This window comes from Lepidochelys kempii, chromosome 5 (genome assembly GCF_965140285.1).
Source record: "Lepidochelys kempii isolate rLepKem1 chromosome 5, rLepKem1.hap1, whole genome shotgun sequence".
Classification (NCBI taxonomy): Eukaryota; Metazoa; Chordata; order Testudines; family Cheloniidae; genus Lepidochelys; species Lepidochelys kempii.
The window spans coordinates 45,600,253-45,626,126 of record NC_136384.1 but is presented as its reverse complement, the minus strand read 5'-3'; the positions used below and the strand labels follow the sequence as shown (position 1 = coordinate 45,626,126).

The 25,874-nt window shown below is 38.2% G+C and overlaps 1 protein-coding gene and 1 long non-coding RNA gene across 2 annotated transcripts in view; both read right to left on the bottom strand.

The window, feature by feature from the left end:
* The window catches only part of LHFPL2 (LHFPL tetraspan subfamily member 2), a 188,897-nt gene that overhangs the window by 117,418 nt on the left and 45,605 nt on the right, over positions 1-25,874 (bottom strand). The window lies entirely within an intron of this gene.
* On the bottom strand, positions 13,369-20,954 carry LOC144930586 (uncharacterized). The gene is made up of 3 exons (XR_013635880.1): positions 20,522-20,954; positions 15,620-15,697; positions 13,369-13,485 (listed from the first exon to the last, which is right to left on the bottom strand). It is a non-coding gene; the product is annotated as an uncharacterized LOC144930586 (long non-coding RNA).

Below are 25,874 nucleotides of genomic sequence, written 5' to 3'. Positions count from 1 at the left end.
GTTCAGCTCTCACTGACAGAAAATACAAGGAGCAAATTAAAATATATATTAATTTCAAATTCTAAAGAAAGGATAATTTATTATCTATTTCAAATAAAAGATACAAGAGTTGCTGCACTAACTATAATTTTCTAAAAAATGTAATGCAAAATTAAGAAAAAAGAAATAGAGGTACTGAGAAAAACTAAAGGCCTTTCATTGGTATGTAAAATATCAGTAAAATATTATGGTTACATTTAATCAAAAATAAAAACCTTATTCAGTTTTCTCTCTCTAGTTTCCCTATCTGTAGAAAACCTCCCACAGTTTTCAAAGAACTCTGGAAATCATGAGCAACCCCATCTCTCATCCAATCTGCCCTTCTAACAGAGGCTTACAAACTTCTTTTATGCCAGCCAGAGGAAGGTAAAATGAGTTTGCCACTGTTTGGTAGGAGTTAAAATTGTACTCAGTTTTGCAGATTGTGAAATAGCCAACCCCAGGGACAGTGGGAATTCAACAGCCTCTAAGAAATGTGTCAACGGTGGTTTTGTGCACCACAAAGACCCTTTTCTTTTGCCTTTTCAATTTTTGTCATTCTAGGCTGACTCTGGAGCAGTTTGTTTAAACACTGCTAAAGACGATCGTCTTCATTTTCAGAAAATTACACAGTCTGTTCTGGTAATTCAATAAAGAAAATCTTTGTGTTTTATTGGCTCTTTGTCATCAGCTTTGTAAAGCAGATAGTCAAAGTAAACAATAGATAAAGTAGCAAAGTAGATAAAAAATAAAGAGTCCTGTTTGAAAGCTGTGACAGCATGCTTCAGTTCTTTGCCGAAGTCTCATCATGTCAAATAATATAATTGGAAATACATTTGTTTAAATTCATCTAATTAAGTTCTGTAAAAATGGCAACTAATTTCTTACAACATAATGAATTCCTGGTGAAAAAGTTTTATTTTCCCTGAATTTCTACTTCTCTTTTTCCACTGCCCAAAACAGTTGTTCCAGTTACTATAGTCACCATATAAATACATACAGAGACAGACAAATACAGGAGAGCTGCACATGTAAATTCTCCAGACAGAGAGGGAAAATAGACCACCAAGACTGACTTTTCTCTGCTTTTCCCGAATTAATATTAACTCTTTAAAAATACTGTTGGTTCTCCTTATTCTCCTGTGGGAAAGCTGAACTAGCATGGTGTAGGCCAACCATAGAGATTCAAAATTTCAACGTGACAGACTAATGGTGTTTCCATTGAATAAGGACACCCCAACCTTGGCCCATCACAGTTTGGACTCTGGGGAAAGGAATAAAAATCCCTGAACAGAAGGATCTGTATCACTGTGCTGCTTGGAATTTGAGAGGGCAACATTTCTCAACGTAAGCAAGGGATCCCCAAAGGGCTTAGCTTGGGTTAGCCCTAAAGGACACACTGAGCTTGTACATTACAGCAGCTTCTATTACTTTTTGAAACTGAAGATTGTAGCTCACTTGTGTGTGTATGTTTAACTGCTTTAACCTGCCTGGTACATAAGACTCATTTCTTTTTCCTGGTTAATAAACTTTTAGGCTTGGCTACAAGCATTGTCTTTGGTGAGAGATCTAAGGTACAATTTATCCGGGGTCAGTTACTGGTTCTTTGGGACTGGAAGTAACCTGAATATAGTTGTGATTTTTGGCGTAAGAGACCATCTATAACAAAGGCAAGTTTGCCTAGGTGGCAACAGACTGCAGTGCACAAGGGGACTGTCTGTGACTCCATGGTTAGGCTACTATAGTGCTTGAGAAGTTCACTCTTGGTACTTGGTTGGAAAAATCTAAGTATAGACCTCACAACCAGTTTGGTGTTTGTGCTCTGCTTCCTGACAGTCTGCCCTGAGGTTGGCACTCATAGTCATGAGCTATTCCAGACAGCTTGACAGGAACAATTAATCAATGAACCCTAGGAACTAGAGCAACTAATGTTGAAACATTTTTTTCAAAGAGGAAAATCCACCACCTAAAAAAAATTAATTAAAAAAGGGAAGTTCTGCGGTACACTATGCCATGTAGGAAATCATGAGGAGATCACCCTTGGTCTCCTGGCATTTTTCATTGAAACCCAAAAAAGGATGTTTGTCTGACCCCAAATTTTTAAAGCCTAATGGAAATGCTGTTTTTAATTCTTTGAAATCTTCTCCTTGTTGTAATTCCTGCGGGGAGTGAATGCAAAGTACAGCTGTTGGCTTATCCTCAACTGGCAAACGCTAAGGTAACTTGAGTCTGACAGTTTCTCAATGTCTCTTACAAAGCTGAAAAGGTATTCTTTCTACAGATGGCCACATTATAAACAGGGTCTATTACTCTTGTTCATCAATATGTTTTCAGGCTCAGAAAAAAAAGGTTAGTTCCTTTCCCCCAGTAGTGTTTTTGCTATGTTTTTACCTTTGTAAATTTGAATTGGCATCGTCAAGGTTTGAAAAGTTCACGAGACACCTGCTTGCCAGAAGGCTAAACCAAATAGCTAGAAATAAATACAAAAAAAAAAAAAAATGAAAATGTAGGGTAGAGAGTCAGGGTAAGGACGGACCATCAGTAAGGTCTCAGGTCAACATCATTGTGAGAAGCCAGGCACCCCTGTCATCCAAGCTGCTAGGAAAGGGAAAGTACTCAGTTCTATGAGGGTGCTCTCTCTGGACTCTGATTTGTAACTCTATATTTCATATCAGCCTCTCACTAGCAGGGTTCAAATTTTGAAGTTCAGTGCTCTAACTACTAGAAGGGAGAAGAGTTTTCTGTCTCTGTTCTCTCCTGAAAAGTCCCAAAGTTCCAGAAAGGTATTGAGGTGGCATGTGATGGAGGGGGAAAGAGGTCCATCACTTTCACTCTTTTCATCCCCCCAGCCTCCATTTTTGGGGTGCTCTTCCATTGTTACTGACCTGAAATAACTAGAAATGCAGACCCTGCTGCTGCTCACAGATCCCCCAAGAAGTGACATAGAACTGACATGAATTTTGACAATTTCAGTACTTCCCACAAGGTTCTGAATAGTGGTAGTGAACCAGACTAGAAGCGTATCAATTTTACTCAGTCACAGCTTGTCAAAGCTAAGCAGTTGCAGAGGCACTAGGTTTTTCTCTGCAGACTCATGAAGACACTGCTTCACCAGTTTTTATTTGGATCATATGATTGTGAAGATATTTTGAAGGGTAAGAGCTAGACACTTAATCTTCAAATTAAAGCTTAAATTATATAGCAATTTGTAGTATAGGTCTCCTCATTCTGCAGATCAAATAGCTTTTTCAAGACTTGCTAATCAATCAGTAATAAGCTGGCTGTAACATAAAAACAGACATAATTGTGGTTGTAACATAAAAACATAAGAACGGCTATACTGGTCCATCTAATCCAGTAGCCTGTCTTCCAAAGAGGCCAATGCCAGGTTCTTCAGAGGGGATGAACAGAACAAGTAATCATCAAAGTGATCCATCAAACCACCAAAGCTAACAGAATTGGCTGCTATGCTATGACCCAGCTACTTTTTTTCAAGTTTTAAATGATGGAATCATTAAATGATGGAATCGTCAGTATCCGATACTTACCTTTGAATTAAAGGCACCAGTGCAAAAACTTCTTGCATAAAGGCAGTGCTAGCCCTGACTGCACTTGAATACTTTTTTGCATCGGTGCTATACTTTGAGCTGCTCTCTCTAGACCTAGAAATAGGCTTGATTGGATCTGATTAGTATGTGGATCTGAAATATCCAAAATGCAGTGGCTGCAGAAAATCGTGGAAAAGCAATAAAAAATAAAAATAATCTGCAATTTTCCATGGCTTGTCTGCAACTCTGCCACAATTTTTTTTGACAATCATCCCACAATTGTGAGCTCAAGAGCCACTGAATTCCATTCCCCTCCCCCAATTTATGGACACTGCTGAAACACTTGCACAAAACTAGCTTTCTAAAGGATTTTCTAATAAGCTCCGAGTTTCTACATTGGACCAGAGCAAATTTTCAGTGCTTATCTACAGGATTACCGTCCAGTAGCTGTACTGTAGTTTAAAACCTCTTACAGGCAAAGCTGGCTATTGCTAATCGTTGCCTTGAAAATGGGCTGCTGACATGGAACTACTCTATTCTCCAATATTCTTTTTAGTGTTGATAAACTATCAAAAGGAAGAGAGGTGAAGAAATCTATCAGGTTAAACCTTCAACCATCTTAGGTGGTCCCTAAGCCTTTTGATTTCCGGAAAGAGTCAAATATCTAATTAAAATAGGCCTCTTTCTTGTTCTTTCATTAGCTCTCCTTTTAAAAGGGCTATGAGAGAAAGGCAGACAAATGAAAATGCATCTCTCTACTGTAAGCCAGCCTAACAAAGCATCCAGTCACTTCCCACTGAGCTTCAAGTTCTGTTTGTGTTTGTGTCCATATGTAAGTGATTAAGAATACTGTTTGAAACTTAAATCTACATCTGCTGTTCTGCAGTCTTTGGAAATCAGATGAATTTTTCTGACAATTGTTTGCAAAGATTATAATCACAAACATCTGTAACAGTATCCTTATGTGCAGGAAAAAGACCATAAGTCTGAAAGTTAATATTTTTGTTTTCTCATTTAAATATACTCAAAAATAATCAATTTTAAAAAATCTGCACGTCTGTTCTCAAATAGAGATCATCTGTAATTGCTTGAGAAAGACAGAGTTAAATTCTAAACATATTTTTCTTTCTATAAGTTATTGCCTAATGGTCTATGCAGTGTAATCAGTCAGTTGAAGTCCAACTTTTATATTTTGTTAGGTCGACTATAACATCTGTGCAGAAGTGACAGAAGCCTATGAAAATCCAAACAAGGAAAAAGTGGTTTCTTTATTAAACTTTGATACTGACAATTTCCATTCTATTAATTGTCAAATCCAAAAGGTTTTGAATGGGACTGCATGTGGAAATTACAGAGATATACTTTCTTTAATAACTGGTTTCCAAATCTGTATCTGAAAAAGGTTTTAAAAATAAAAATAAAGTAAATTATTTTTATATAAAACATTTCATATTAAAAATCACTATTTATGGTGCCCACCTCATCACAGACCTTGCATTCAAATACTAACAAACTAAGGAACAGATTCTGCCAATCTTACTCACGTTGAGTAGCACTTCACTCTGTGGAAAGCCCTACCGCGGTGCTCAAATACCATAATGATTAATTTGTACTCAGCTTCCCATGGAGTACCTTCAAAGTAAGGTGCCACTCAGCATGGATAAGGGCAGGGGAGATTCTGTCCCTAAATGTGCTCCAGTGAATAAAAGTTGCACAGTAATGATGAGAGAGTAGAGCTGCCTTACAGCAATTTCCTTTAAAAAAGGGGAAAGAGCTGTTAAATCTTTTCAGGCTGGCTGCTCCCAATGAACATGCATATATGTTGTCAAGGTTCCTTCCCCACTCTGAACTCTAGGGTACAGATGCGGGGACCTGCATGAAAAACCCCTAAGCTAATTTTTACCAGCTTAGGTTAAAACTTCCCCAAGGTACAAACTTTTACCTTTTGCCCTTGGACTTTATTGCTGCCGCCACCAAGCATCTAACAAATATATAACAGGGAAAGAGCCCACTTGGAAACGTCTTTCCCCCCAAAATCCTCCCAAACCTTACACCCCCTTTCCTGGGGAAGGCTTGATAAAAATCCTCCCCAATTTGCATAGGTGAACACAGACCCAAACCCTTGGATCTTAAGAACAATCAAAAAGCAAAAGAATTACCTCTGTAACATCAGGATGGGAAATACCTTACAGGGTAATCAGATTCAAAACACAGAGAATCCCTCTAGGCAAAACCTTAAGTGACAAAAAGACACAAAAACAGGAATCTACATCCCACTCAGCACAGATTATTTTCTCAGCCATTTAAAGGAATCAGAATCTAACGCATATCTAGCTAGATTACTTACTAAGTTCTAAGACTCCGTTCCTTTTCTGTTCATGGCAAAAGCATCACACAGAGAGAACATAATGTTCATTAACTTTGAGCTAAGAAAATTCAATTCCTGAGCTCAAAGAGTTAATACATTTGTTTCCCAAGCACCAAACTAATTACAATGAAGCCCCTTTTGAATAAATGCAGAGGATATAAATATAACCATTAACAGAACACCACAATAAAAAGGAAAGAGCGAAACAAACAGACATGGGCTCATCCAATGGTTCATGCTTTATTCTTCACACAAGAGCCTCACTTCCCCAGTCCAGTCTGTACTTTTACTCTTTTCTGACATTCTTCAAATAGGTTTCAGAGTAGCAGCCGTGTTAGTCTGTATTAGCAAAAAGAAAAGGAGTACTTGTGGCACCGTAGAGACTAACAAATTTATTTGAGCATAAGCTTTTGTGAGCTACAGCATCCGAAGAAGTGAGCTGTAGCTCACGAAAGCTTATTCTTCAAATAGTTGTTTCCTTTTAAGAAGGTTGCTCAAACTTGTTCAGACTGAAGCCAAAACCTTGAGGACAGAGGTGTGTCTCAGGTCAGTCTGTACTAATTCTGAATGACAAAACACTCAAGTATTATACTACAAACCAAGCAGACAAGATTGCACTAAGATTAAGTTAAAGCACTATTTGTTAACATAGTTCATAATTCTGCTTTGAAAGCAAGGTAACATTTTCTCACAAACAATTTATTCATAACCTACAAACCCAACATACATTAAGAAAAGGAGGACTTGTGGCACCTTAGAGACTAACCAATTTATTTGAGCATAAGCTTTCGTGAGCTACAGCTCACTTCATGGGATGCATACTGTGGAAAGTTTAGAAGATCTTATTATATACACACAAAGCATGAAAAAAATACCTCCTCCCACCCCACTCTCCTGCTGGTAATAGCTTATCTAAAGTGACCACTCTCCTTACAATGTGTATGATAATCAAGGTGGGCCATTTCCAACACAAATCCAGGTTACATTTTGTGTGTGTATATCTGTATGGAAGAGAGCATGCATGCAAATAATATGTTCCATCAATTCCTTATCACCTTGTCTTCTGATTGCCCTCATGACTAAAAGGCTAAATGGAAGTCATGTATGCAGTAGTCAGATTGGCCTTTTTCATTTTGTCCTCCTGAAACTGTACCAAAAGCCTGTCTGGAGTCTCTCAGAACATCTGGATTTGACGCTTTTCGCATTTTTCCGGCTAAACAAAGATTCCCCCCTTCTCCCCTGCCAATACCACAAAGGACTTAATGCACCAGCAGAGTCTAGAAACCTGAAACTCAATCCAATATTTTCATAAAATGATTCATAGATTCACACAGACTGAGGCAGACTAAGGGGACTCTTTAAAGCAATCTTTGACTGGATAAGCCTGCACTAATTTCCAGCAAGAGAAAGTACCGGTATAACAGGCAACCCACAGATGATGTATTTAATCAGATTGAAATACAGACGAAAACCAGAAACCATTTACCCCAGTTAGTGCACCCCTACTTTGAAGTATTGTAGCAGCTGGTACAATGTATCTTGTGATCTAAGAAGTGTAGGCAGCTGACCGATAAGACTCAAAGTAGTAGATTCTAAGGATGAAAAGAGGTCAAGGGGGGGGACCAAGAAAGTTGATGAGGCAAAAAAGATCAAAAGTATCCAGATGTTACTGTAAAAAAAAACAAAAAAACAAAAAACAAAAGAACAAAAAACCAGACCACACCTTTTTCTCAGTGAGATAGCAATAGTTACATGCCCTATACCCCTCAACAGCCATACATGTTTGAGAATTGCTGTTACTGAGTGAGATTCACATACACTTGTGTATGGAACACAAACTGCATGTACACACAATGCTACCCTCACATCTCTTGCTGTTGTAATAATCAATGGCCCAATGCCATGTATCTTTAAAACAAATATTCCTTATTTTGCAATGCTTCAGATAGGAACTACTTGATCAATAAAATCTACAAAAAACATACATGCTTGTTGAACTAAATCCTACTCCAGTGATAACCAGGAATAACGAGAGAGAAACAAAGAAGCACAAACATACATTGTTTTTCCATTCTACTAATTGTCAGATCCAAAAGATTTTGAACGACTGCACGTGGAAATTACAGAGATATACTTTCTTTAATAACTGGTTTCCAAAATCTGTATCTGAAAATGGTTTTAAAAATAAAGCAAATTATTGTTATATAAAACATTTCATATTAAAAAATCAATATTTATTGTGCCCACCTCATCACAAACCTTGCATTCAAAACACTAACTAACCAAGGAACAGATTTGGTCAACATTACTCATGTTGAGTGGCACCTCGCTCTGTGGATAGCCCTACTGAGATGCTTAGATGCCACAATTTTACTTTCATAATTTGAACAGAAAATTGTGCAACTTATATGGAAAGAAAACCTGTTTCCGTGTATTTGGCATAGTGATTCATTCAAGAAATGTTCATCTATATGAGTAGCCTGTTGTAGTAATACATAAAAATCAGTAAGATCTTGGTTATTTTGCTGTCTAAAAAAGAAATTACCCTGTAAGGTATTTACCATCCTGATTTTACAGAGGTGATTCTTTTTACTGTTTCTTCTATTAAAATGTTTCTTTTCAAGAACTGAATGCTTTTTTCATTGTTCTAAGATCCAAGGGTTTGGGTCTGTAGTCACCTATGCAAATTGGTGAGGATTTTTACCAAAGCTTCCCCAGGAAGTGGGATGCAAGGGTTGGGAGGATTTTGGGGGGAAAGAAGTTTCCAAACAAGGCTTTCCCAATAAACCCAGATAAACGTTTGGTGGTGGCAGTGGAAGTCCAAGGGCAAAGGGTAAAATAGTTTGTACCTTGGGGAAGTTTTAACCTAAGCTGGTAAAAGTAAGCTTGGGGGATTTTCATGCAGGTCCCCACATCTGTACCCTAGAGTTCAGAGTGGGGATACAGACTAACACGGCTGCTACTCTGAAATCTGCTGTCTAAATCAATCTTACTGGAAATAGGCTAATTTGCAAACTTCACTATTCTGACTGTTTTTCTAATTAGTTCTGAATTTATGAATTGATAATGGGACCTGTTTGTACAAGATTTCTTCCATTTTCTTCAGCCCCGAGACTTAAACAACCTTCATTGAAGTATCAGCCAAATATTGGCTAGTGTGATGAAAAATACAGGTAACTTAATTTCAGCTAAATGATTAGGGAAAGCTACATCCTGCCACTTCTTCTACGTAAGATTAGAGGTTTTCATGGCCTCTGGGAGGAAAGACTTATCAGGGAAAGAGAACAAAAGGAAAGGAAGGAATGGAAATATTGGGTGTATGAAGGGAATGCAGAATGGAAGTGTGAAGCAGACCTTTAGAGTTTATTATAACAGATCATTCATCATACATATCAAGGAATGAAGACCATATGCTTTCAAAATATTTGAGTGTTACAACTTGTGCTTACAACCATTTCATAGGCTGCCAAATGACAAAAAGTTCCTAAGCTAAGTTTTCTCTGAACGGACATGTTGATGCCTTCCATTTCTCCAGCACTAGCTTTTTAGACATTAGAGAGGGCATACACAAGCCAGTATTCTTTTTAGTCTGAAGCCAGAAACCTTGGAATTGCCACCTATATGAGCAGTTTTCATAACTGTCACTTGGAGGACAAAGGGAACACTAGAACACACCACCTCCCCCAAATCCTTTAACCACAGAGCATTCCCACAGCACCTATAGTAGCTTGTCTACTGAAGTGCCAGCAGGCATCAATGTCTTTTATCCCAGTCTTATAAATTCTAGTTCGAATGGAAGTGGAACAGTATTTTCTGTTGTAAGAGTCTATCACAGAGGCCTAAGAAATCATGTTTATGTTAATGACCCCTCAAGAAAGGCCACATTCTTGCATTCCAGAAGTACAGTAAAAACTAAATTCTGTTACTGGTTTGCACATGATCACTAATAAAATGAAAAAATGTAGATGTTTACAGGCTAGTCTTTACGTATCCTAGCAGACTGAGTGACCTTGGATATGCAAAGGTACACATTCAGCATTATGGACCAAATTTCCCATAGGGTTCCTCTGATGCAATACATACAAACACAACTACCCATTATGAAAATGAGTACCATTATGTTTGTAAATTGATGGATCCACAATTACTGAGGAATGTATTAAGGAAGGGATATTGAAAACATGTCCCTTGGATGGCAAAAAAGAGAGGCCACTTCCATTATGTTAACTGAATGTAGTTGGCCACGTGTAGGATAGAAGATCTTCTCCACAGTGAATATCCTGTAAATAAGAACGCACATATAGGTTGCAGCTTCTATGACTTCTTCCACTTCTCTGAAAACAACAAGCTGACCCAGAAAGGCATGCTCCTCTGTGGCTGTGCTGTAAGTATGGTATTTTAAGGTAAAGCAGCCTCATGCTATAAGAAGCCCTTGGTTCACATTACCCAGCAAATACAGTGGTTTAGGATTTCAACTTGCAATATATATCATCCTTAGGTGAAGTGAATAAACAATTCATATTTTCTCTTAAAAATATTTAAAATGTTGACATTTTTAAGTACAGCATGAGTGAAAGACTAACAAATCTAATGGCACTAAAAACCATGAACAACCACCTTTAATATTGTTTATGTCCTGATGGGTACACTGAAGGTATTTGTTCCTCTGGGATATTTAAACAATTTGATATACAGGGGATTAATTCACTCATTGGAGTATTTTTGTATTGCCTGCTCCCAAGTTTAAAGACTGCAAAAAGTCTATGTGGTTGATTGACATGCTGCCATATGTTGTTCTTGGTTCTCAGCATCTATGCAATTTAGTAATTCTGAATTGTATTAGTACTTACACACTTCTACTACGAACACAAAATAAATACATGTGTAATTTTTCAGCTTTTAAAATAAAAGGGAGACTTGCTCTCCCTTTATTTAAATGCCTAGCTTTAGGCACCCTGTTTTGAAAATCTTGGCTTCCATAGCTACTATTTTTCTCTGTTTATCAAAGAATGAAAAAAAACAAAACAAAACCCTGTATGCCCAGAGTATATACTTATATTTCAGATGATAATTAAGCAGACAACAAGCTAGATATGCAGATTGATGGACAGGGTACTACTGAGAAATAGTATTATTCATCTCAACACTACAATCAATAAAGATAGGTCTTCCCTCTAAATCTTAAGGCACATTTAATATCGCTGCATTTAGTCCAAAATTAATCTCTACAGCTGATCTATTTTTTAGCTGTTGGTTATTTTCTGGTGCTGTTCAAATGCAGGCTTCAATGCAAAACAGGCTGCTAAAGCCACTGTGCAGACACCTTGTCTCAGTCAAGGAGGCAAGGATTCTCCTTACTAACTAGAAAAAACATTTTTTTATTCATTTTCCCTTCAGATTGTTTCAAATTTCACAGAACTAGCCAAATATCTGAAACAGTGAATCAGTTCTTGGCTTCAAACTTATTCACTGCATCAAATGTAGTTTAAGTCATTTTTACTCCAAAATCCTTATACACAAGTGATCAATTAATGTGTGCAGTGTTGTTGTAGCCCTGTCAGTCCCAGGATAGAGAGACAAGGAGGGTGAGGCAATATCCTTTATTGAACCAACTTCTGTTGAAACCTCACCAACAGAAGTTAGCCCAATATAAGATATTATCTCACCCACCTTGTCTCTCCAATTAGTTTTATATCTTAGTCCACGTCCATTTTCTGGCAAACTAGACATTTGGATATACGTTAGGTTCTACCCATAATACATATGCAGCATAAATTGTCAAGGCTTGCAGCATTTCACACAAATTAAAAGAGAACTGTGCCTTCAGTTTAAAAGTAACATTCAGGCTTCCAAATGTGTTTGATATTTTTAAATCTGTTTTCGTTGAACATGTTGCCAGTTTAACAAAACATTTTACAAAGCTTCATGCAAGAGCTGTAATAAATTTAAAGCATTTTGTATGACATCCTAATATACAGCTTTATTTAGAAACAGAACATATATTTGTTTATTTAGAAACAGAACATATATTTGTTCTGTTACCTTACAGTTCAGCAATTCACAGTGAAAACTGACTGCCCTCAAAACAGTAAGACAAAATAAGCTTTGAAAGCTCCAATTTTCTTAAAGAAAAATCAGAATACATGATTAGTTTTCATTATAATCTTTCAAAGACAGGCAAACCAAGCACAGATTAGCGAAGTCTATGTACGGTGTATTACACTAGGGTTAACTTGGTGGAAACCCTATCTGTTTGAGATACCTGGGACAGCTTTCAACAGGAAATGTCAACTCCATATATTTTACTGGTGTGGCCTTTCAGAGACCATAAAAAACTAGGTCCTGTCATCTGTGCATAGATATTTAAAATCACATGGCACTTATTTTAAGAGTAAGGCTTTATTACTGATTTTCTTGGCCAAAATTTTCCCTCTTCACATTATGCATCAGGCTCTGTACTATTTGTCCACTTGGCTGCAATCCTTCACCCCAACAAGTTATGGCAACTAGTAACAGTCTTCTTCATAGGGTATATGCAATGTGCCTCAGGTGGCACATGACCAGGATTCATCACTGAATTTGGTCTGTTGGTTGGATCATTAACTTTTCCGGCCCAGGCTGGGCTCTGATGGGGAGTGCGACATGGACACTGATCCAGTAGATACCTGGAAACTATTTTCTCTATGTATATAGTTTGGAACACAATTTGGGCTGCTTTGTGGAAAGAATTATCTTCATATATATAAGCAAGGAATCATCATTATAATTCAGTGTGTCCATTGTGAAAAACAAAGCTCCATATTTATGATTAAATTGTTTTATTACATGGGGGCCAGCACACAATGTGGAAGATACTCACTTGGTGTAAATTCAAGCATGAGCAAGGGTTGCCAATGTCACCAGTCCCTATTTAGAAAAATAAGAAATAGGGAGGCCCTTGCATGGCTACCCATGCAAGGGTCGGATTGTGACTGACTCTTAACGAAAAGGTTGTTTGCATGATTTTGTTTACTGATTTAAAGGTGTGGGGCCAAATCCTTACCTGATGTAAACTGGCATAATTCCACTGACTTCAGCTGAAGTAAATAAACCAACGTATGCCAGTTCACTATTTGACCCATTAGCTGGGTTAACAAGAAGCTGAATAAAGAAATCACACAGCCCCTTTATTGCATTCCAGTTCTCTGGCTCCCAATCAGCACTTGGGTCCAGTACAGTGAGAAGTTATTTAAAAACTCTGCTCACTATACAAAATGTTCTTTTGACCCCAAAGGGTCAGCCATGTACCAGGTCAATATTGGTCTGGATCTTACCCAAAATACCGCACTGCTAGCCAATCCTTGTCTAAAACTAAAGGTTTATTATAAAGAAAGAAGAAGAAGAGAGTTGTTAAATGGTAAAGCAAACAGGTACATACAGAGACTTCAAAGTCCATATATCAAGTTCTTAGCAGTACTGGTGAGTTTGCTGGCTTGAAAGTCCCTCTGGCACACATCCAAAGCTTGGATGGGTCATTCAGTCCTTTATTCAGAGCTTCGGTTTGTAGAAAAGCTACAAAAGGTAAGAAGCAGGAATGAAGACAAAATTGAGATGATGCAGCTGCCTTTTATATTCTTTTGCCATGAGGTCTGTATTTCCTGTGTCTCAAACACAAGCTTCACAGCACATGAAAAAGCCTTAGAGTTCTTTGTCCCTAGGCATGCCCCTAAATCTCTTGCTGACTCATCAGGTGTAGTCCCTGACATTATCAATGGGTTTATTGTACAGCTGATGTCCCTTAATGGGCCATCAAGCCGGCTTAGTGCTGATGCCATTCTGTCTGGAGAGGTCACCCAGAGAAACAGCACAAAATTGAAAATACAAACATACCAAACATATCTATAACTCACAATCTAAAGGTGATGCAAACATATAAATAAGATCATCATATTTGTCAAATTATAACATTTTCATAGATACCTTACATGGCATATCTGGTCAGATTCCTTGCAATATTATAATATTGGTGTTAACAGTATCATAGAGTGTCTCCATATTTCATAAAAAGAAAAGGAGTATTTGTGGCACCTTAGAGACTAACAAATTTATTAGAGCATAAGCTTTCGTGAGCTACAGCTCACTTCATCGGATGCATAGTGTGGAAAATATAGTGGGGAGATTTTATATACACAGAGAACATGAAACAATGTTACTACACAGACTGTAATAAGAGTGATCAGGAAAAGTGAGCTATTACCAGCAGGAGGGGGATGGGACGAATACTTTTGTAGTGATAATCAAGGTGGGCCATTTCCAGCAGTTGACAAGAACAGTAGGAGGGGAAATAAACAAGGGGAAATAGTTTTACTTTGTGTAACGACACATCCACTCCCAGTCTTTATTCAAGCCTAAGTTAATTGTATCCAGTTTGCAAATTAATTCCAATTCAGCAGTCTCTCATTGGAGTCTGGTTTTGAAGTTTTTTTGTTGAAGAATTGCCCCTTTTAGGTCTGTAATCGAGTGACCAAAGAGATTGAAGTGTTCTCCGACTGGTTTTTGAATGTTCTAATTCTTGACGTCTGATTTGTGTCCATTTATTCTTTTACATAGAGACTGTCCAGTTTGGCCAATATACATGGCAGAGGGGCATTGCTGGCCCATGATGGCATATATCACATTGGTAGATGCGCAGGTGAACGAGCCTCTGATAATTGCATGGCCCACCTTGATTATCACTACAAAAGGTCCCCCCCGCTCTCCTGCTGGTAATAGCTCACCTTTCCTGATCACTCTTGTTCCAGTCTGTATGGTAACACCCACTGTTTCATGTTCTCTGTGTATATAAAATCTCCCCACTATATTTTCCACTGTATGCATCTGATGAAGTGAGCTGTAGCTCACGAAAGCTTATGATCTAATAAATTTGTTAGTCTCTAACGTGCCACAAGTACTCCTTTTCTTTTTACGGATTCAGACTAACACAGCTGCTACTCTGAAAACTCTCCATATTTCATACAGTGTCACAACTTGGTCAGTCATTTTGCTGTGAGAATATAATAGTAAATGAAATAATGAATGGCTCTTGGGTAATGCGGATTGCTAATTTGGTTCCTGAACCACTGATGTCTGAGTGATACTGATCTACTGTAACAAGATAAAGGAAACTACTTTAAAGATGATGAAGAAAGGAAAAATCCCTTGAAGCCTCTTTAGTACTTGCTTAGTGAATTTATGGCCTTTGCAAATTCTTACCACTTACCTACAGCACTAAATTCCTAAGGGAAAGCAAGAAACACACACTAAAAGGGTACACTTCCTTAGTTGAAGTGTTTTGGTTAAGTAATGTGTTTACACTGTACCAAACAGCTTTGGTTCAAGGACTCTACCCAGTTTTGCAAAATAAACACGTTACAATATTCAGTCAAAAGGATATCTGCAAATTAAAAGTATTTTACTGGTTCAATACAATGTTAATAGAATTTTCATTTGTTTCCTACTTTAATTTTAAGAAAGGGTTTTATGATAAATGCACATTTGCTGTTTTTATTGCCACATATTATGGAAGAGATCAAGGAATTCTCTTTCCCAGACCCTATTCTGAGTGAATGACAGAAGTGCTATTCATGGACTTATTTGCTGTACAAATTAGTTGCTTAAGGACTACTGATAGATACATAATATTTATTTTAAGGGTAAAATTGCTTACTCTAATGCATGGTGTTTTCATATTCCTTCCATTCACCAATCCATATACAGACATGGCATCATTGCCCAAAGGATTTGGCTACATGTACCAAAAGAGGAAAACAAAAAGATTATAGTTGTCTACACACAAGCCTTGTCTACATGGAGAAGCTGCACTGATATAAGTAAAACTGGTTTAAAAAGCTAGTTAGTTAAAGCAGTGTAAACCCCTGTGGGGAGGACACTTATACCACTGGTTATATTTGTTTAGTTTGCACCTGTACTTTTTCCAACACAACCAATAAAAAACAGGTTTAAAGAGTATCACCCAGAGGTTTCCATCTGTTTAACAAAGTGCTTTAAAAATCATAACTTTACTTAAATCACAGCAAATTTATGTGAGGCCAAGGCCTGAAAAAAATCTGTCTGTCTTCCACGCATCCCCCTAATCACAGTCAAGATACAAATAGATTAATTTGAGCATAAGCTTTCCTGGGTAAAAACCTCACTTCTTCAGATGCATGGAGTGAAAGTTACAGATGCAGACATAGCATCTGAAGAAGTGAGGTTTTCAGGGGCATGCCCAGGGACAAAGAACTCTAAGGCTTTTCCAAGTGCTGTGAAGCTTGTGTTTGAGACACAGGAAGTACAGACCTCATGACAAAAGAATATAAAAGGCAGCTGCATCATCTCGATTTTGTCTTCATTCCTGCTTCTTACCTCTGGAGTAGCTCCATGCATCTGAAGAAGTGAGGTTTTTACCCACGAAAGCTTATGCTCAAATAAATCTGTTAGTCTTTAAGGTGCCACTGGACTCCATTTGGTTTTTGTGGATACAGACTTACACGGCTACCCCCGATACAAGATACAAATAGATCACCACCTTAGAGACTGTGACCAGCAGTATGCAGGGAAAACGAGGAGCCCCACCATCACACAATATCTAAAATAATGTTCCTGAAGACAACAGTGGCAGAGATCAGCCAGTCCAGTCTGAAGTGACAAAATTATAAAACCACTCAGAACTATCTCTAAACAGTCTTCTGTTTTCTTAGATTCTACTAACAGAGCTTGAGAAGGTTTGGGGTTAATATATCTTTTGAAGGGGAAAGGAGAAAAAACTGCTTGCAATGGAGAGAGTTCCAGTTGTATCTCAGAATGAGTGACCATGATCTTTTGCCTCCTGATCTGAACAGAGGCAGGCTCCCTAAGGAGGTAGCAATTATCTATTCCTATAGGAGATAAGGGGAAAAAATATGATTTAAGAAAATACTACTGAGGTTTATGATGTGTTTTGAGTTCAATAGCAAAATACATTTGTCACATCCACCAAATTACATTTGTCACATCCACCATCCAAAAAGCCCTAAATCATAAAAATGTCCCTCTCCACGTTCTTGTATGCCATTTCAACGCTTGCTTTGGTTTATTTTCCTTTCATTTTTCTGTTACTTGCATCCTTACACATACCTTCCCATCCCCCCATCTCTTTCATAAAAGTTTGAAAGTAAATTTAGTGAAAGGGTCTGGCTTGACTAACCTGAAGAGTAAAATTCTCAATCTACCTACTGACTACATTCAAACCAGCTGCAGTAATGCTAGGTTTCCTCAGAGCGTCTTGCCAGTGTTCTGGAAGCATCACCACAACAGGTCAGAGGACAGTTCAATCTCCATGCCCATTAAAGTCTGGGCCTCTCTCTGCTGAGATCGAGTGTTTTTTTGTTATATGGATACATGACCACAAGGGACTAGATCAAGCCAACTAATTTAGTTCAAAGAGACCACTAAACAGTTATCATATATTAAGGAACTGTGGTTACTGCCAACCTCAGCAGCTTTTAGTGACCTAGAGGTGGAAAGCTCTGCATCAGGCTGGCAATCTGGGAGGCCAGTGTGCCAGCATCCCTAGCTGGCGCAAGAGTGAAGGCCCATACTCAAGAAACCAACTCTTTAAACAGTCTTGCCAATTGCCAGTCTCTAACTTCCTTTTTCAGCGAAGATTTATTGAGAAGACTGTGGAGAGGCAACCCTCGCATTTTCTAGGATCCTCAGTTTAACTTGTCCCCTTTTGTTGTAAATTTTAGGATAGGTCATGGAGACTATGACTGTATTACATGTTTTTATAGGCAGATGACTGGAGAGGAAAGATGATTCTCTGGCTAACATACTGGAATATCTCCGGAGATTTGAGTTCAACTCCCAGCTCTGCCACAGACTTCATGTGTGCCCTTGGGCAACTCATTTAACTTCTCTGTGCCTCATTTCCTCAACTGTAAAATGGGGAACTAATCATAGTTCCTTACTCACACCTCTTATCTGTCTTGTCTATTTAGACTGTAAGGTATTTAGACCAGAAACTGTCTTACAAGTCTTCTCAACAATGCCTAGCACAATGGGGCCTTCCATCTTGGTGGCGGTCTCTAGAGATGGTGCTATAATACAAATTCTGAAGGCTTCTAGCCTACATGTGTGAGGTTGCTAGGACAAACAGTCAGGCAGTTTGGGCTGCAATGCTATTGATACATTGATGACACTCATCTACATCTCCTTTCCATCCAATTCAAACAATACAGTCTCTTTATTGTCCACATTGTCTCGCTGAAGTTGCAACTTGGATTTGAGCTAGTAGTCTATTAATAGGCAGATAGCTCTTCGTGTTCCAGTCTAAAGTCTCATTCCCTCTCACAATCCCAGGTGCGTCTGCATTCCCATGCTTAATTATTAGACAATAGGTCATTCTCCTTCAACCATAGCTATACATTTCCCACATTTCTGATACTCCGGTATGGATTTTACATTTTACTCTTGATAGGCACTCTGTTTTAATTTTAAAAATAGTGATTATATAGTAATGAAACTGTCATAATACCAATTATTTGTACTCACATCCCAAGAACATAATTTAACCTGTTTCAATATAAATGTAATACCGGTGGGGAGAGGAAAATGGACTTTCAGTATGGAATGCCACTTTCCAAAACTGCAACCACAAACAATTTAAAAAACACAAAACCAAAAACTCAGAAATCATTGCAAACATTTACAGGTACTGAATTTACTATGAAATCTAATGACACTGTACAAATTGGTCAGTTACAAAGTAATGCTAGTTTTGCTGAATGTAAAAAAATGTTCAATTGTAGGGATGCTTTCAGATAGTGAAAAGGAATACGTATTTTAGCTAAAAGGAAGTGCAGAAATAAAATGCATGGCATAAAGGTGAAATGTAGGAAGAAAATGAAGGATACCACAAATGCTATGTGTAAGCAGTCAAAGTAACGAAAGGGAAAAGAGGATCAGATGACATTCAAAAGTGATCAAAGGATATGAACAGAAGTGGTGGAATAAAGAGGTGATAATTGTATTTAGCTGGAAAATAAAACTGTAAGGGATCAGAAATGGATTAGAAACAGATGAGTCTATCATTTAATCTAGGTGGGAACACAGAAAGATCATAAATTTAGTTTGGGTGGTGTTTTGGTAGACAACTGAAAATTCTCAATGGGCAGGACAAAGCAAGGACTTCAGATTTGGCCCAAGATTTCATGAAGTAGTTACAATGACATAAAAAATGAGGAATTGAACTATATTTTAGAAACGTATTCTCATTGCTCTCTTATTGTTGACTTGTAAATAACATTAGACTGTGTTAACAATATGGTTTGTTGTGGGCAGTAATAATTATGATTTATTTGTACTGCAATAGAGCTCAAAGTCTCAAATTCAGAGACCTCATTGCTCTAGGTACTGTACAAAGAAATGAAACCAGACTGACCTCTTACAAGAATCATCAGCAGGGTTGGAACTCAGATTTTAAATACTTGAGCTACAGTAGTAGTAGTAGTATGCTACTATCCTCTATGTGGATAATCCACTGGAAGGGTATATGCCACACAAGTTCTACTTCTCGCTTTGTCACCAATTCAGTCTGTAGCTTTGGGCAAGCAACTTAGCTTCCTTGTGCCTCAGTTTCCTCTTCCATAAAATGCGGATGGATAATCCTTATCCAATTTTTTTAAGAAGTTTTAAAATACTCAGATTGAAAGTATAGTATTAGTAGTAAGGTTGATTCTGACAATATGTCAAATTCCATGCATTTATTTTAAAAAAATCAATAGTTTATTTTGTTATAATCATTTTTTGCAACAGATATTTAATTTTGGCCTAATTCTCTGCTCCAGATGTTCAAATCCACTCAAACTGACAATGCTAATAACTTTTTTGAAAAGAAAATCAGCATAAATTCCTTGCATTATTGTCATATCCATGGGCTCCTGAAAAGATTAACTCATTATCTGGCATCATTTCTTTCTAGCTTTGTTTTCATTCTTTCCTCCCCTTTCTAAAGCTGACTGCTCAAGTACCATGACTGTAATTAAGAATTTATGCGAGCACATCAATGATTCAATAGATTGCAAAAGAAAATAGAGTAATGTAACAATAGAGCATTTCTGACTATTTCATCCTTTTTCTGAGATAATCTTGTGTGCCCCACCACCACAGCCCCAGTCAAACTCCCACTCCTGGACATTCCCCAGGCCACTTTGTTTGGGTCCCATACACTGGGCTTATGTGCTTTTAAGCTTTTCTGAGCCTAAGCAGAGTCCAGGCTCTAGCTTTCTCGGAACACTCTTGCGGTGCAGATTCTCTAGCACCTATCTGAAAAGCTGAGACCCCGCGGTCCAACTGCGCAGCCCTTCAGACTAGTGCTGGGTCCCCCAGACTCCCCAATTGCTTAAGCACCCTCTTTCCCAGAGTTCCAACCTAGTGGGCACTCTAGTTTACAATTTATATCTTCAGAGACGTGATAGTTAAAGCAAAAAGATGCAAGCCTTGCACGGGGCTTCTAAAACTATATTTCTTTACTGTGGACAGCACAAGAGATACACAGATCTAGGTAAAAAGCAATAAAACATCTATGTACCATTCCCTGTCATAGTTTCCTCACCACTCTTCAGTATTCTTTGGGATTTGGTCAGAGTCCTTAGGGGTCCAGGATCTCCCTCCTGCAACTCTCAGTTTCTCCTCCAATTTAAGGTGCCACAAGTACTCCTTTTCCTTTTGCGAATACAGACTAACATGGCTGCTACTCTGAAACCTGTCAATTTAAGGAGTGTCTCTGTCCAGTGCCAACTGCCTTCAGCCTTGGCAGGTCCTGCAATCAAGAAGTCTCCTCTCCCGTCCCTTTGCTCCTCTCTCCTGCCCCAATCTTCCTTTGTCTGTCTGACCCACCCAGTCATTGCAAGGGGCTGCCCAAACACCTCATTTATTTATTCCCTCTGCTAGGGAAACTGCATTCCTTCAAACTCCTGCCCTCTGTAGAGAAGTTGGCAAAAACTGGTTTATCTCAGATGCAGTTCCTCTTTTGTTCTTTCCCACGAAACGAAAGTTCTGATTAGGAACTGACAATCTTTAACAACCAATCTATTCATAGACAGATGTCCCAGTGCCAGCCCCCTTCCCTTAGCTCAACAGTTTGAACTAACGATACAGTGAAAGACAGCCAAAAGACATAAGGATACAGACAGTTCATAAAATCAAACTGAATTTAATAAGTTGTACACAGATTCCTCAAATCATCACAGGCACACTGAATACAGAAATATCAACAAACAATTAAAATCTCCTTTCCTAAAGTAAATAATGGCATAGTAGTTTAAAGATTAAAATAAAGGCAGGGAGAGGTCACATTGCTCTTTTTACCTCTATAAAACTATTATTGTGGTCTCTCTGCTCAAATCTTAAGAAAAACTAGGGTCTGGGCTACAGTCTGAATTTTCTACAACATTGATTTTTAGCTTTCTTAATGTCAGAGGAATTCACTAATAGTTCTCAGCTGCATGGGACAATGTCCCACCAGTCTTTTGTTACAAATTAATGCAAAGATGGTTGCTCATTCTCTGCCTAAAGGTATCTACCACGCACCATAAACTTCAGTCCTAGGCACTGTGAATCCAGACAAAGCACAGGATTATCCAAACAATCCTGAGAAAATTCTTTACCTTACGTTAGGCCTCACTGCAGTTAACCACCTGTGCATTCTTTATAATTAATCATAGTGTACTTCCCTCTTCGCCCCACTAACCTCTTTGGAAGCCTCTGATATGCAGAAAAATGCTCAAATTTGAGTACGTCTCAAAAAAGAACTCTTTGTTCTTCACTGTAGACAATTCAGCAACAATAATAATATGTACAACTGCCCTGCTGGGTCACTGAAATGATAAAGGTAGATTTGAAGGAACGATAAAGAATTAACCATTTTAGAAATTTTATCTGCCACAAAAGGATTGAGTATCTGTCTATTAAAAATAACTGCTGTGATAAAAAACTATAAGCAGGTATGACTGACCTCTTGCAGGCTATATTTAACTGCCATACTCAGGGTACCAAGAGCCTATATTCTACTGTTGTTCTTTTAAAGTGACAGGGACATCACAGCAGCAAAGTATAACATACAGTACAGATTAACTTTGCATTTGTGAAAAACATTTGCAAAATTTTCAGTTTGGAAAAAAAGATCTAGATTTAAAGGATATCTAGTAAACACAAAATTACACGGTACATTCAGAAGTGTTCAGCGCCAACCTAACTCAATTCCCATTAACTGCAATGGAAGCAAAATTAGGCCATTGTGGAGTGCATCTGAAAATGCCAGCCTCAAAACATGAAAAGTACTTTCACAGCTCTCTAAAACAGCTGACTCTGTTAAATCTTTTAAACTGAAGTTTTAACTTAATTACGTTTCTTGACCACCAAGACCTTTTAAAATCTATTAATATTCTGCAACAGGATTCAATTTATCTTCCAAGAAAAGTCAAAATACCTTTCACAGGGCTTGTCTATGTTTTAAACTATTTCACCTTTAATACGATTTTTTAATTCAAGAATAGCTATCTGACAACACTATGCTAGCAATGGAAATACCCATGAAAATACATGAGAAAGTTCCCATCAAATAGATGACCATCACTAACAACTACATGAAGGATATCAATGGGAGGAACTAGAGTAATATTATTCTACGGGAGAAAGGGAAAATTAGATATGTTAGTTAGATGTATTCAAGTCTGCAGAGCCTGATGAAATTCATCCAAGGGTACTTAAGCAATCTCAGAACGGTTAGCAATTATCTTCGAGAACTCATGGAGGAAGTGAGAGATCCCAGGGGACTGGAGAAGAGCAAAACTGGTACCTATCTTTAAAAAGAAGGAAAAGATGACCCAGAGAATTATAGACCAGTCATCCTAACTTAGATACCTGAAAAAATACTGGAACAAATTACTAAACAATTAATTTGTAAGCATGTACAAGATAACAGGGTTATAAGGAATAGCTAGCATAAAATTGTCAAGAACAAGTTATTCCAAACCAACCTAATTTCCTTCTTTGACAGGGTTATTGGGCTAGTGGATGGGTGGAGGAAGTGGTAGAAGTGATAGATCTTCATTTGAGTAAGGCTTTTGACACAGACCCACATGACATTCTCATCAGGAAACTAGGGAAATGTGATCTATATGAAATTACTATCAGGTGGGTGCAAAGAGTAGTTATCAAAGGTTTTCTGTCAAACTAGAAGGGCACATCTAGTGAGGTCCTATAGGGGTCAGCCCTGTGTCTAGTATTATTCAATATTTTCATTAATGACTTGGATAATGGAGTGGTGAGTATGATTATAAAGTCTGCAAATGACACCAAGCTGGGTGGCATTGCAAGCACTTTGATGGACAGGACTAGAATTCAAAACAACCATGACAAATTGGAGAACTGGACTGAAATCAACAAGATGAAATTCAGAAAAGACAAGTGCAAAGAAGAAAATAAAAAATCAAATGCACAACAACAAAATGGTGAACAACTGGCTAGGCGGTAATACTGCTGAAAAGGATCTGGAGATTATAGTGGATCACAGATTGAACGACAGTCAACAATGTGACTATGAAAAAGGCTAATACAGCTCAGGTGTGCATTAACAGGAGACAGTGCTTAATTTATGCCAGGCCTTGCCGGGGCTCTAGGCTTGGCAATTCATAGCTCCAGCACCTCTAGGCTTGCTGCATCAGTTATGAAAGAAAAAAATTCACAGAATATCAGAGTTGGAAGGGACCTCAGGAGGTCATCTAGTCCAACCCCCTGCTCAAAGCAGGACCAATCCACAATTTTTGCCCCAGATCCCTAAATGGCCCCCTCAAGGATTGAACTCACAAACCTGGGTTTAGCAGGCCAATGCTCAAACCACTGAGCTATCCCTCCTCCCCATTGCTTGAGCCCCGGCACCTCTCTCATTACAAATTAAGCACTGACAGGAGTGTTGTATGTAAGACACGGGAGGTAAGTTGTCCCACTCTACTTGGCACTTGTGAGGCTTCAGCTCAAGTACTGTGTCCAAATCTTGGTGCTACTTCACGAAAGATGTGGATAAACTGGAGAGTCCAAAGGAGACCAACAAAACTGATAAAAGATTTAGAAAACCTGACTTATGAGGAGAGTTTAAAAAATGCTGGGCAGGTTTAGTCTTGAGAAAAAAGACACCTGAGGGGGGATCAGATAAAAATCTTCAAATATATTAAGTATTGTTATAAGGAGGACGGTGATCAATGGTTCTCTATGTCCACTGAAGGTAGGACAGGTAGTAATGGGCTTAATCTCCACTATACAAATTGTTCCAATGCCACTGGGTCCTGCCTGAGTACAGGGGGCTGGACTTGATAACCTCTCAAATTTCCATCTAGCCACAAATTTCTATGGTTACATAAAAATTAGTTTTCATATCTGTGGTTTGGTTTCTGTTTAGATTTGTATATGGTGCCTCATCATTATTGTAACTAAAAACGTACATGAATTATCTTCACAATGCCTCCATGAGGGAAGTATTAGCCCAATTTTACTGAGCGAGAACACAGACAGAAAGTTTAAAGTGGCTAAGAGCACAGAGGAAGTTGGTGGCAGAGCCAGGAATTGAACCCAGATCTTGAGTCTCAGCACTTTAACCACAAGGCTATCCTCTCTCTCTCTTTCTGATAGGAAGTATCCCTGGTTCTGGCTTTTATTGCTGGATATCCTATTTCTACTGTTTCAGAGCTAATTACTAAAAAACATCCTCCCTTTTTATTCCTCTGTTGCTGCTGCCAGCTCGCTGTGGGCTCAGTCCGGCAAGGTGCTGAGCACTCTGGCGCCAGTCCAGCAAACTATTTAAGCACTGTATCAAGGATCAATGTTGCAAGATTGAGTCTCCTGTTGGGATGCTGCTCAACTGCCTGAGACAGGCCAGGAGACACTGACTTGTTTTAACTTCCAGAATGGATGCAACAGGCATGAATTTCATGCAGACATATGACAGCTATTCTCCTAACGCACAAACAATAATTCATTCCATGTTTACAAATGGTATGACATAATGTAATGCAGGGTTATATGGACAGAGCCATGTAGAATTACTATGAGAAACCAAATTACAAAAATAAAAACTAATTTTACCTCTCTATTATGTAGGATTCACTTCCCTTACTGCTGGGAAACAAACAGTGAACAGCCAACAGTTACACAAGTAAACAAATGAAATAAGACATCATCTAATCTAAAATAACAGAGGTTCAAAACTTACTCAATAACTAGCTAAGCCTCCCCACCCTGCAAAAACAAGAGTTTTAAGTCAAAGCAAGCTTTTCGATTTTTATTTTTACTTAATGGAGTTGAGACTGGGCTGGTGTATGCTGTTTCTGAAGGTTCTTCCAGGCTAGTACATGTTTCTTACAGTGCAATCAAGGATAGCGCTCAACTTCATTATAAAAAGCTGTAATACCTTTCTGCCCAAGATATTACCATACCTCTAACAATTCCCATTAGGGATTCCTTACAGGCTGATCTAAAAGTCTGAGAACTAGTCACCTGAAGTCATCTGGAGAAGAATGCTTTGCATATCTTTTAACTCTTCTTGTGTTTCTCCTCCCCAATAATACACACAGATCATCGAATTTCCTCCACAGTTTCATTTTGTGAAGATAGAATTTTATAGCTCTTACCACACTAGGATACAGAAGTGTTTTTCTAACTTGTGTAAAAGGAGAAAAAAGAACAAAGATATGGTCTTATAAGTGAATTGTGGCATTCTTTGTAAGAACAAATTCTGGGTTCATATGAAGGGCCACTCTGTCAGAAAATAAATGAAGATAAAGTCTTTTGATGGAAAAGGCTCCTGGTTCGCTGACTCTTTCTGCTGTGGTTAAAAAGCCAAGAAGAAGAAAACTTTAGCCCATGAAGACTGGAGTGAGTCAGAAGTC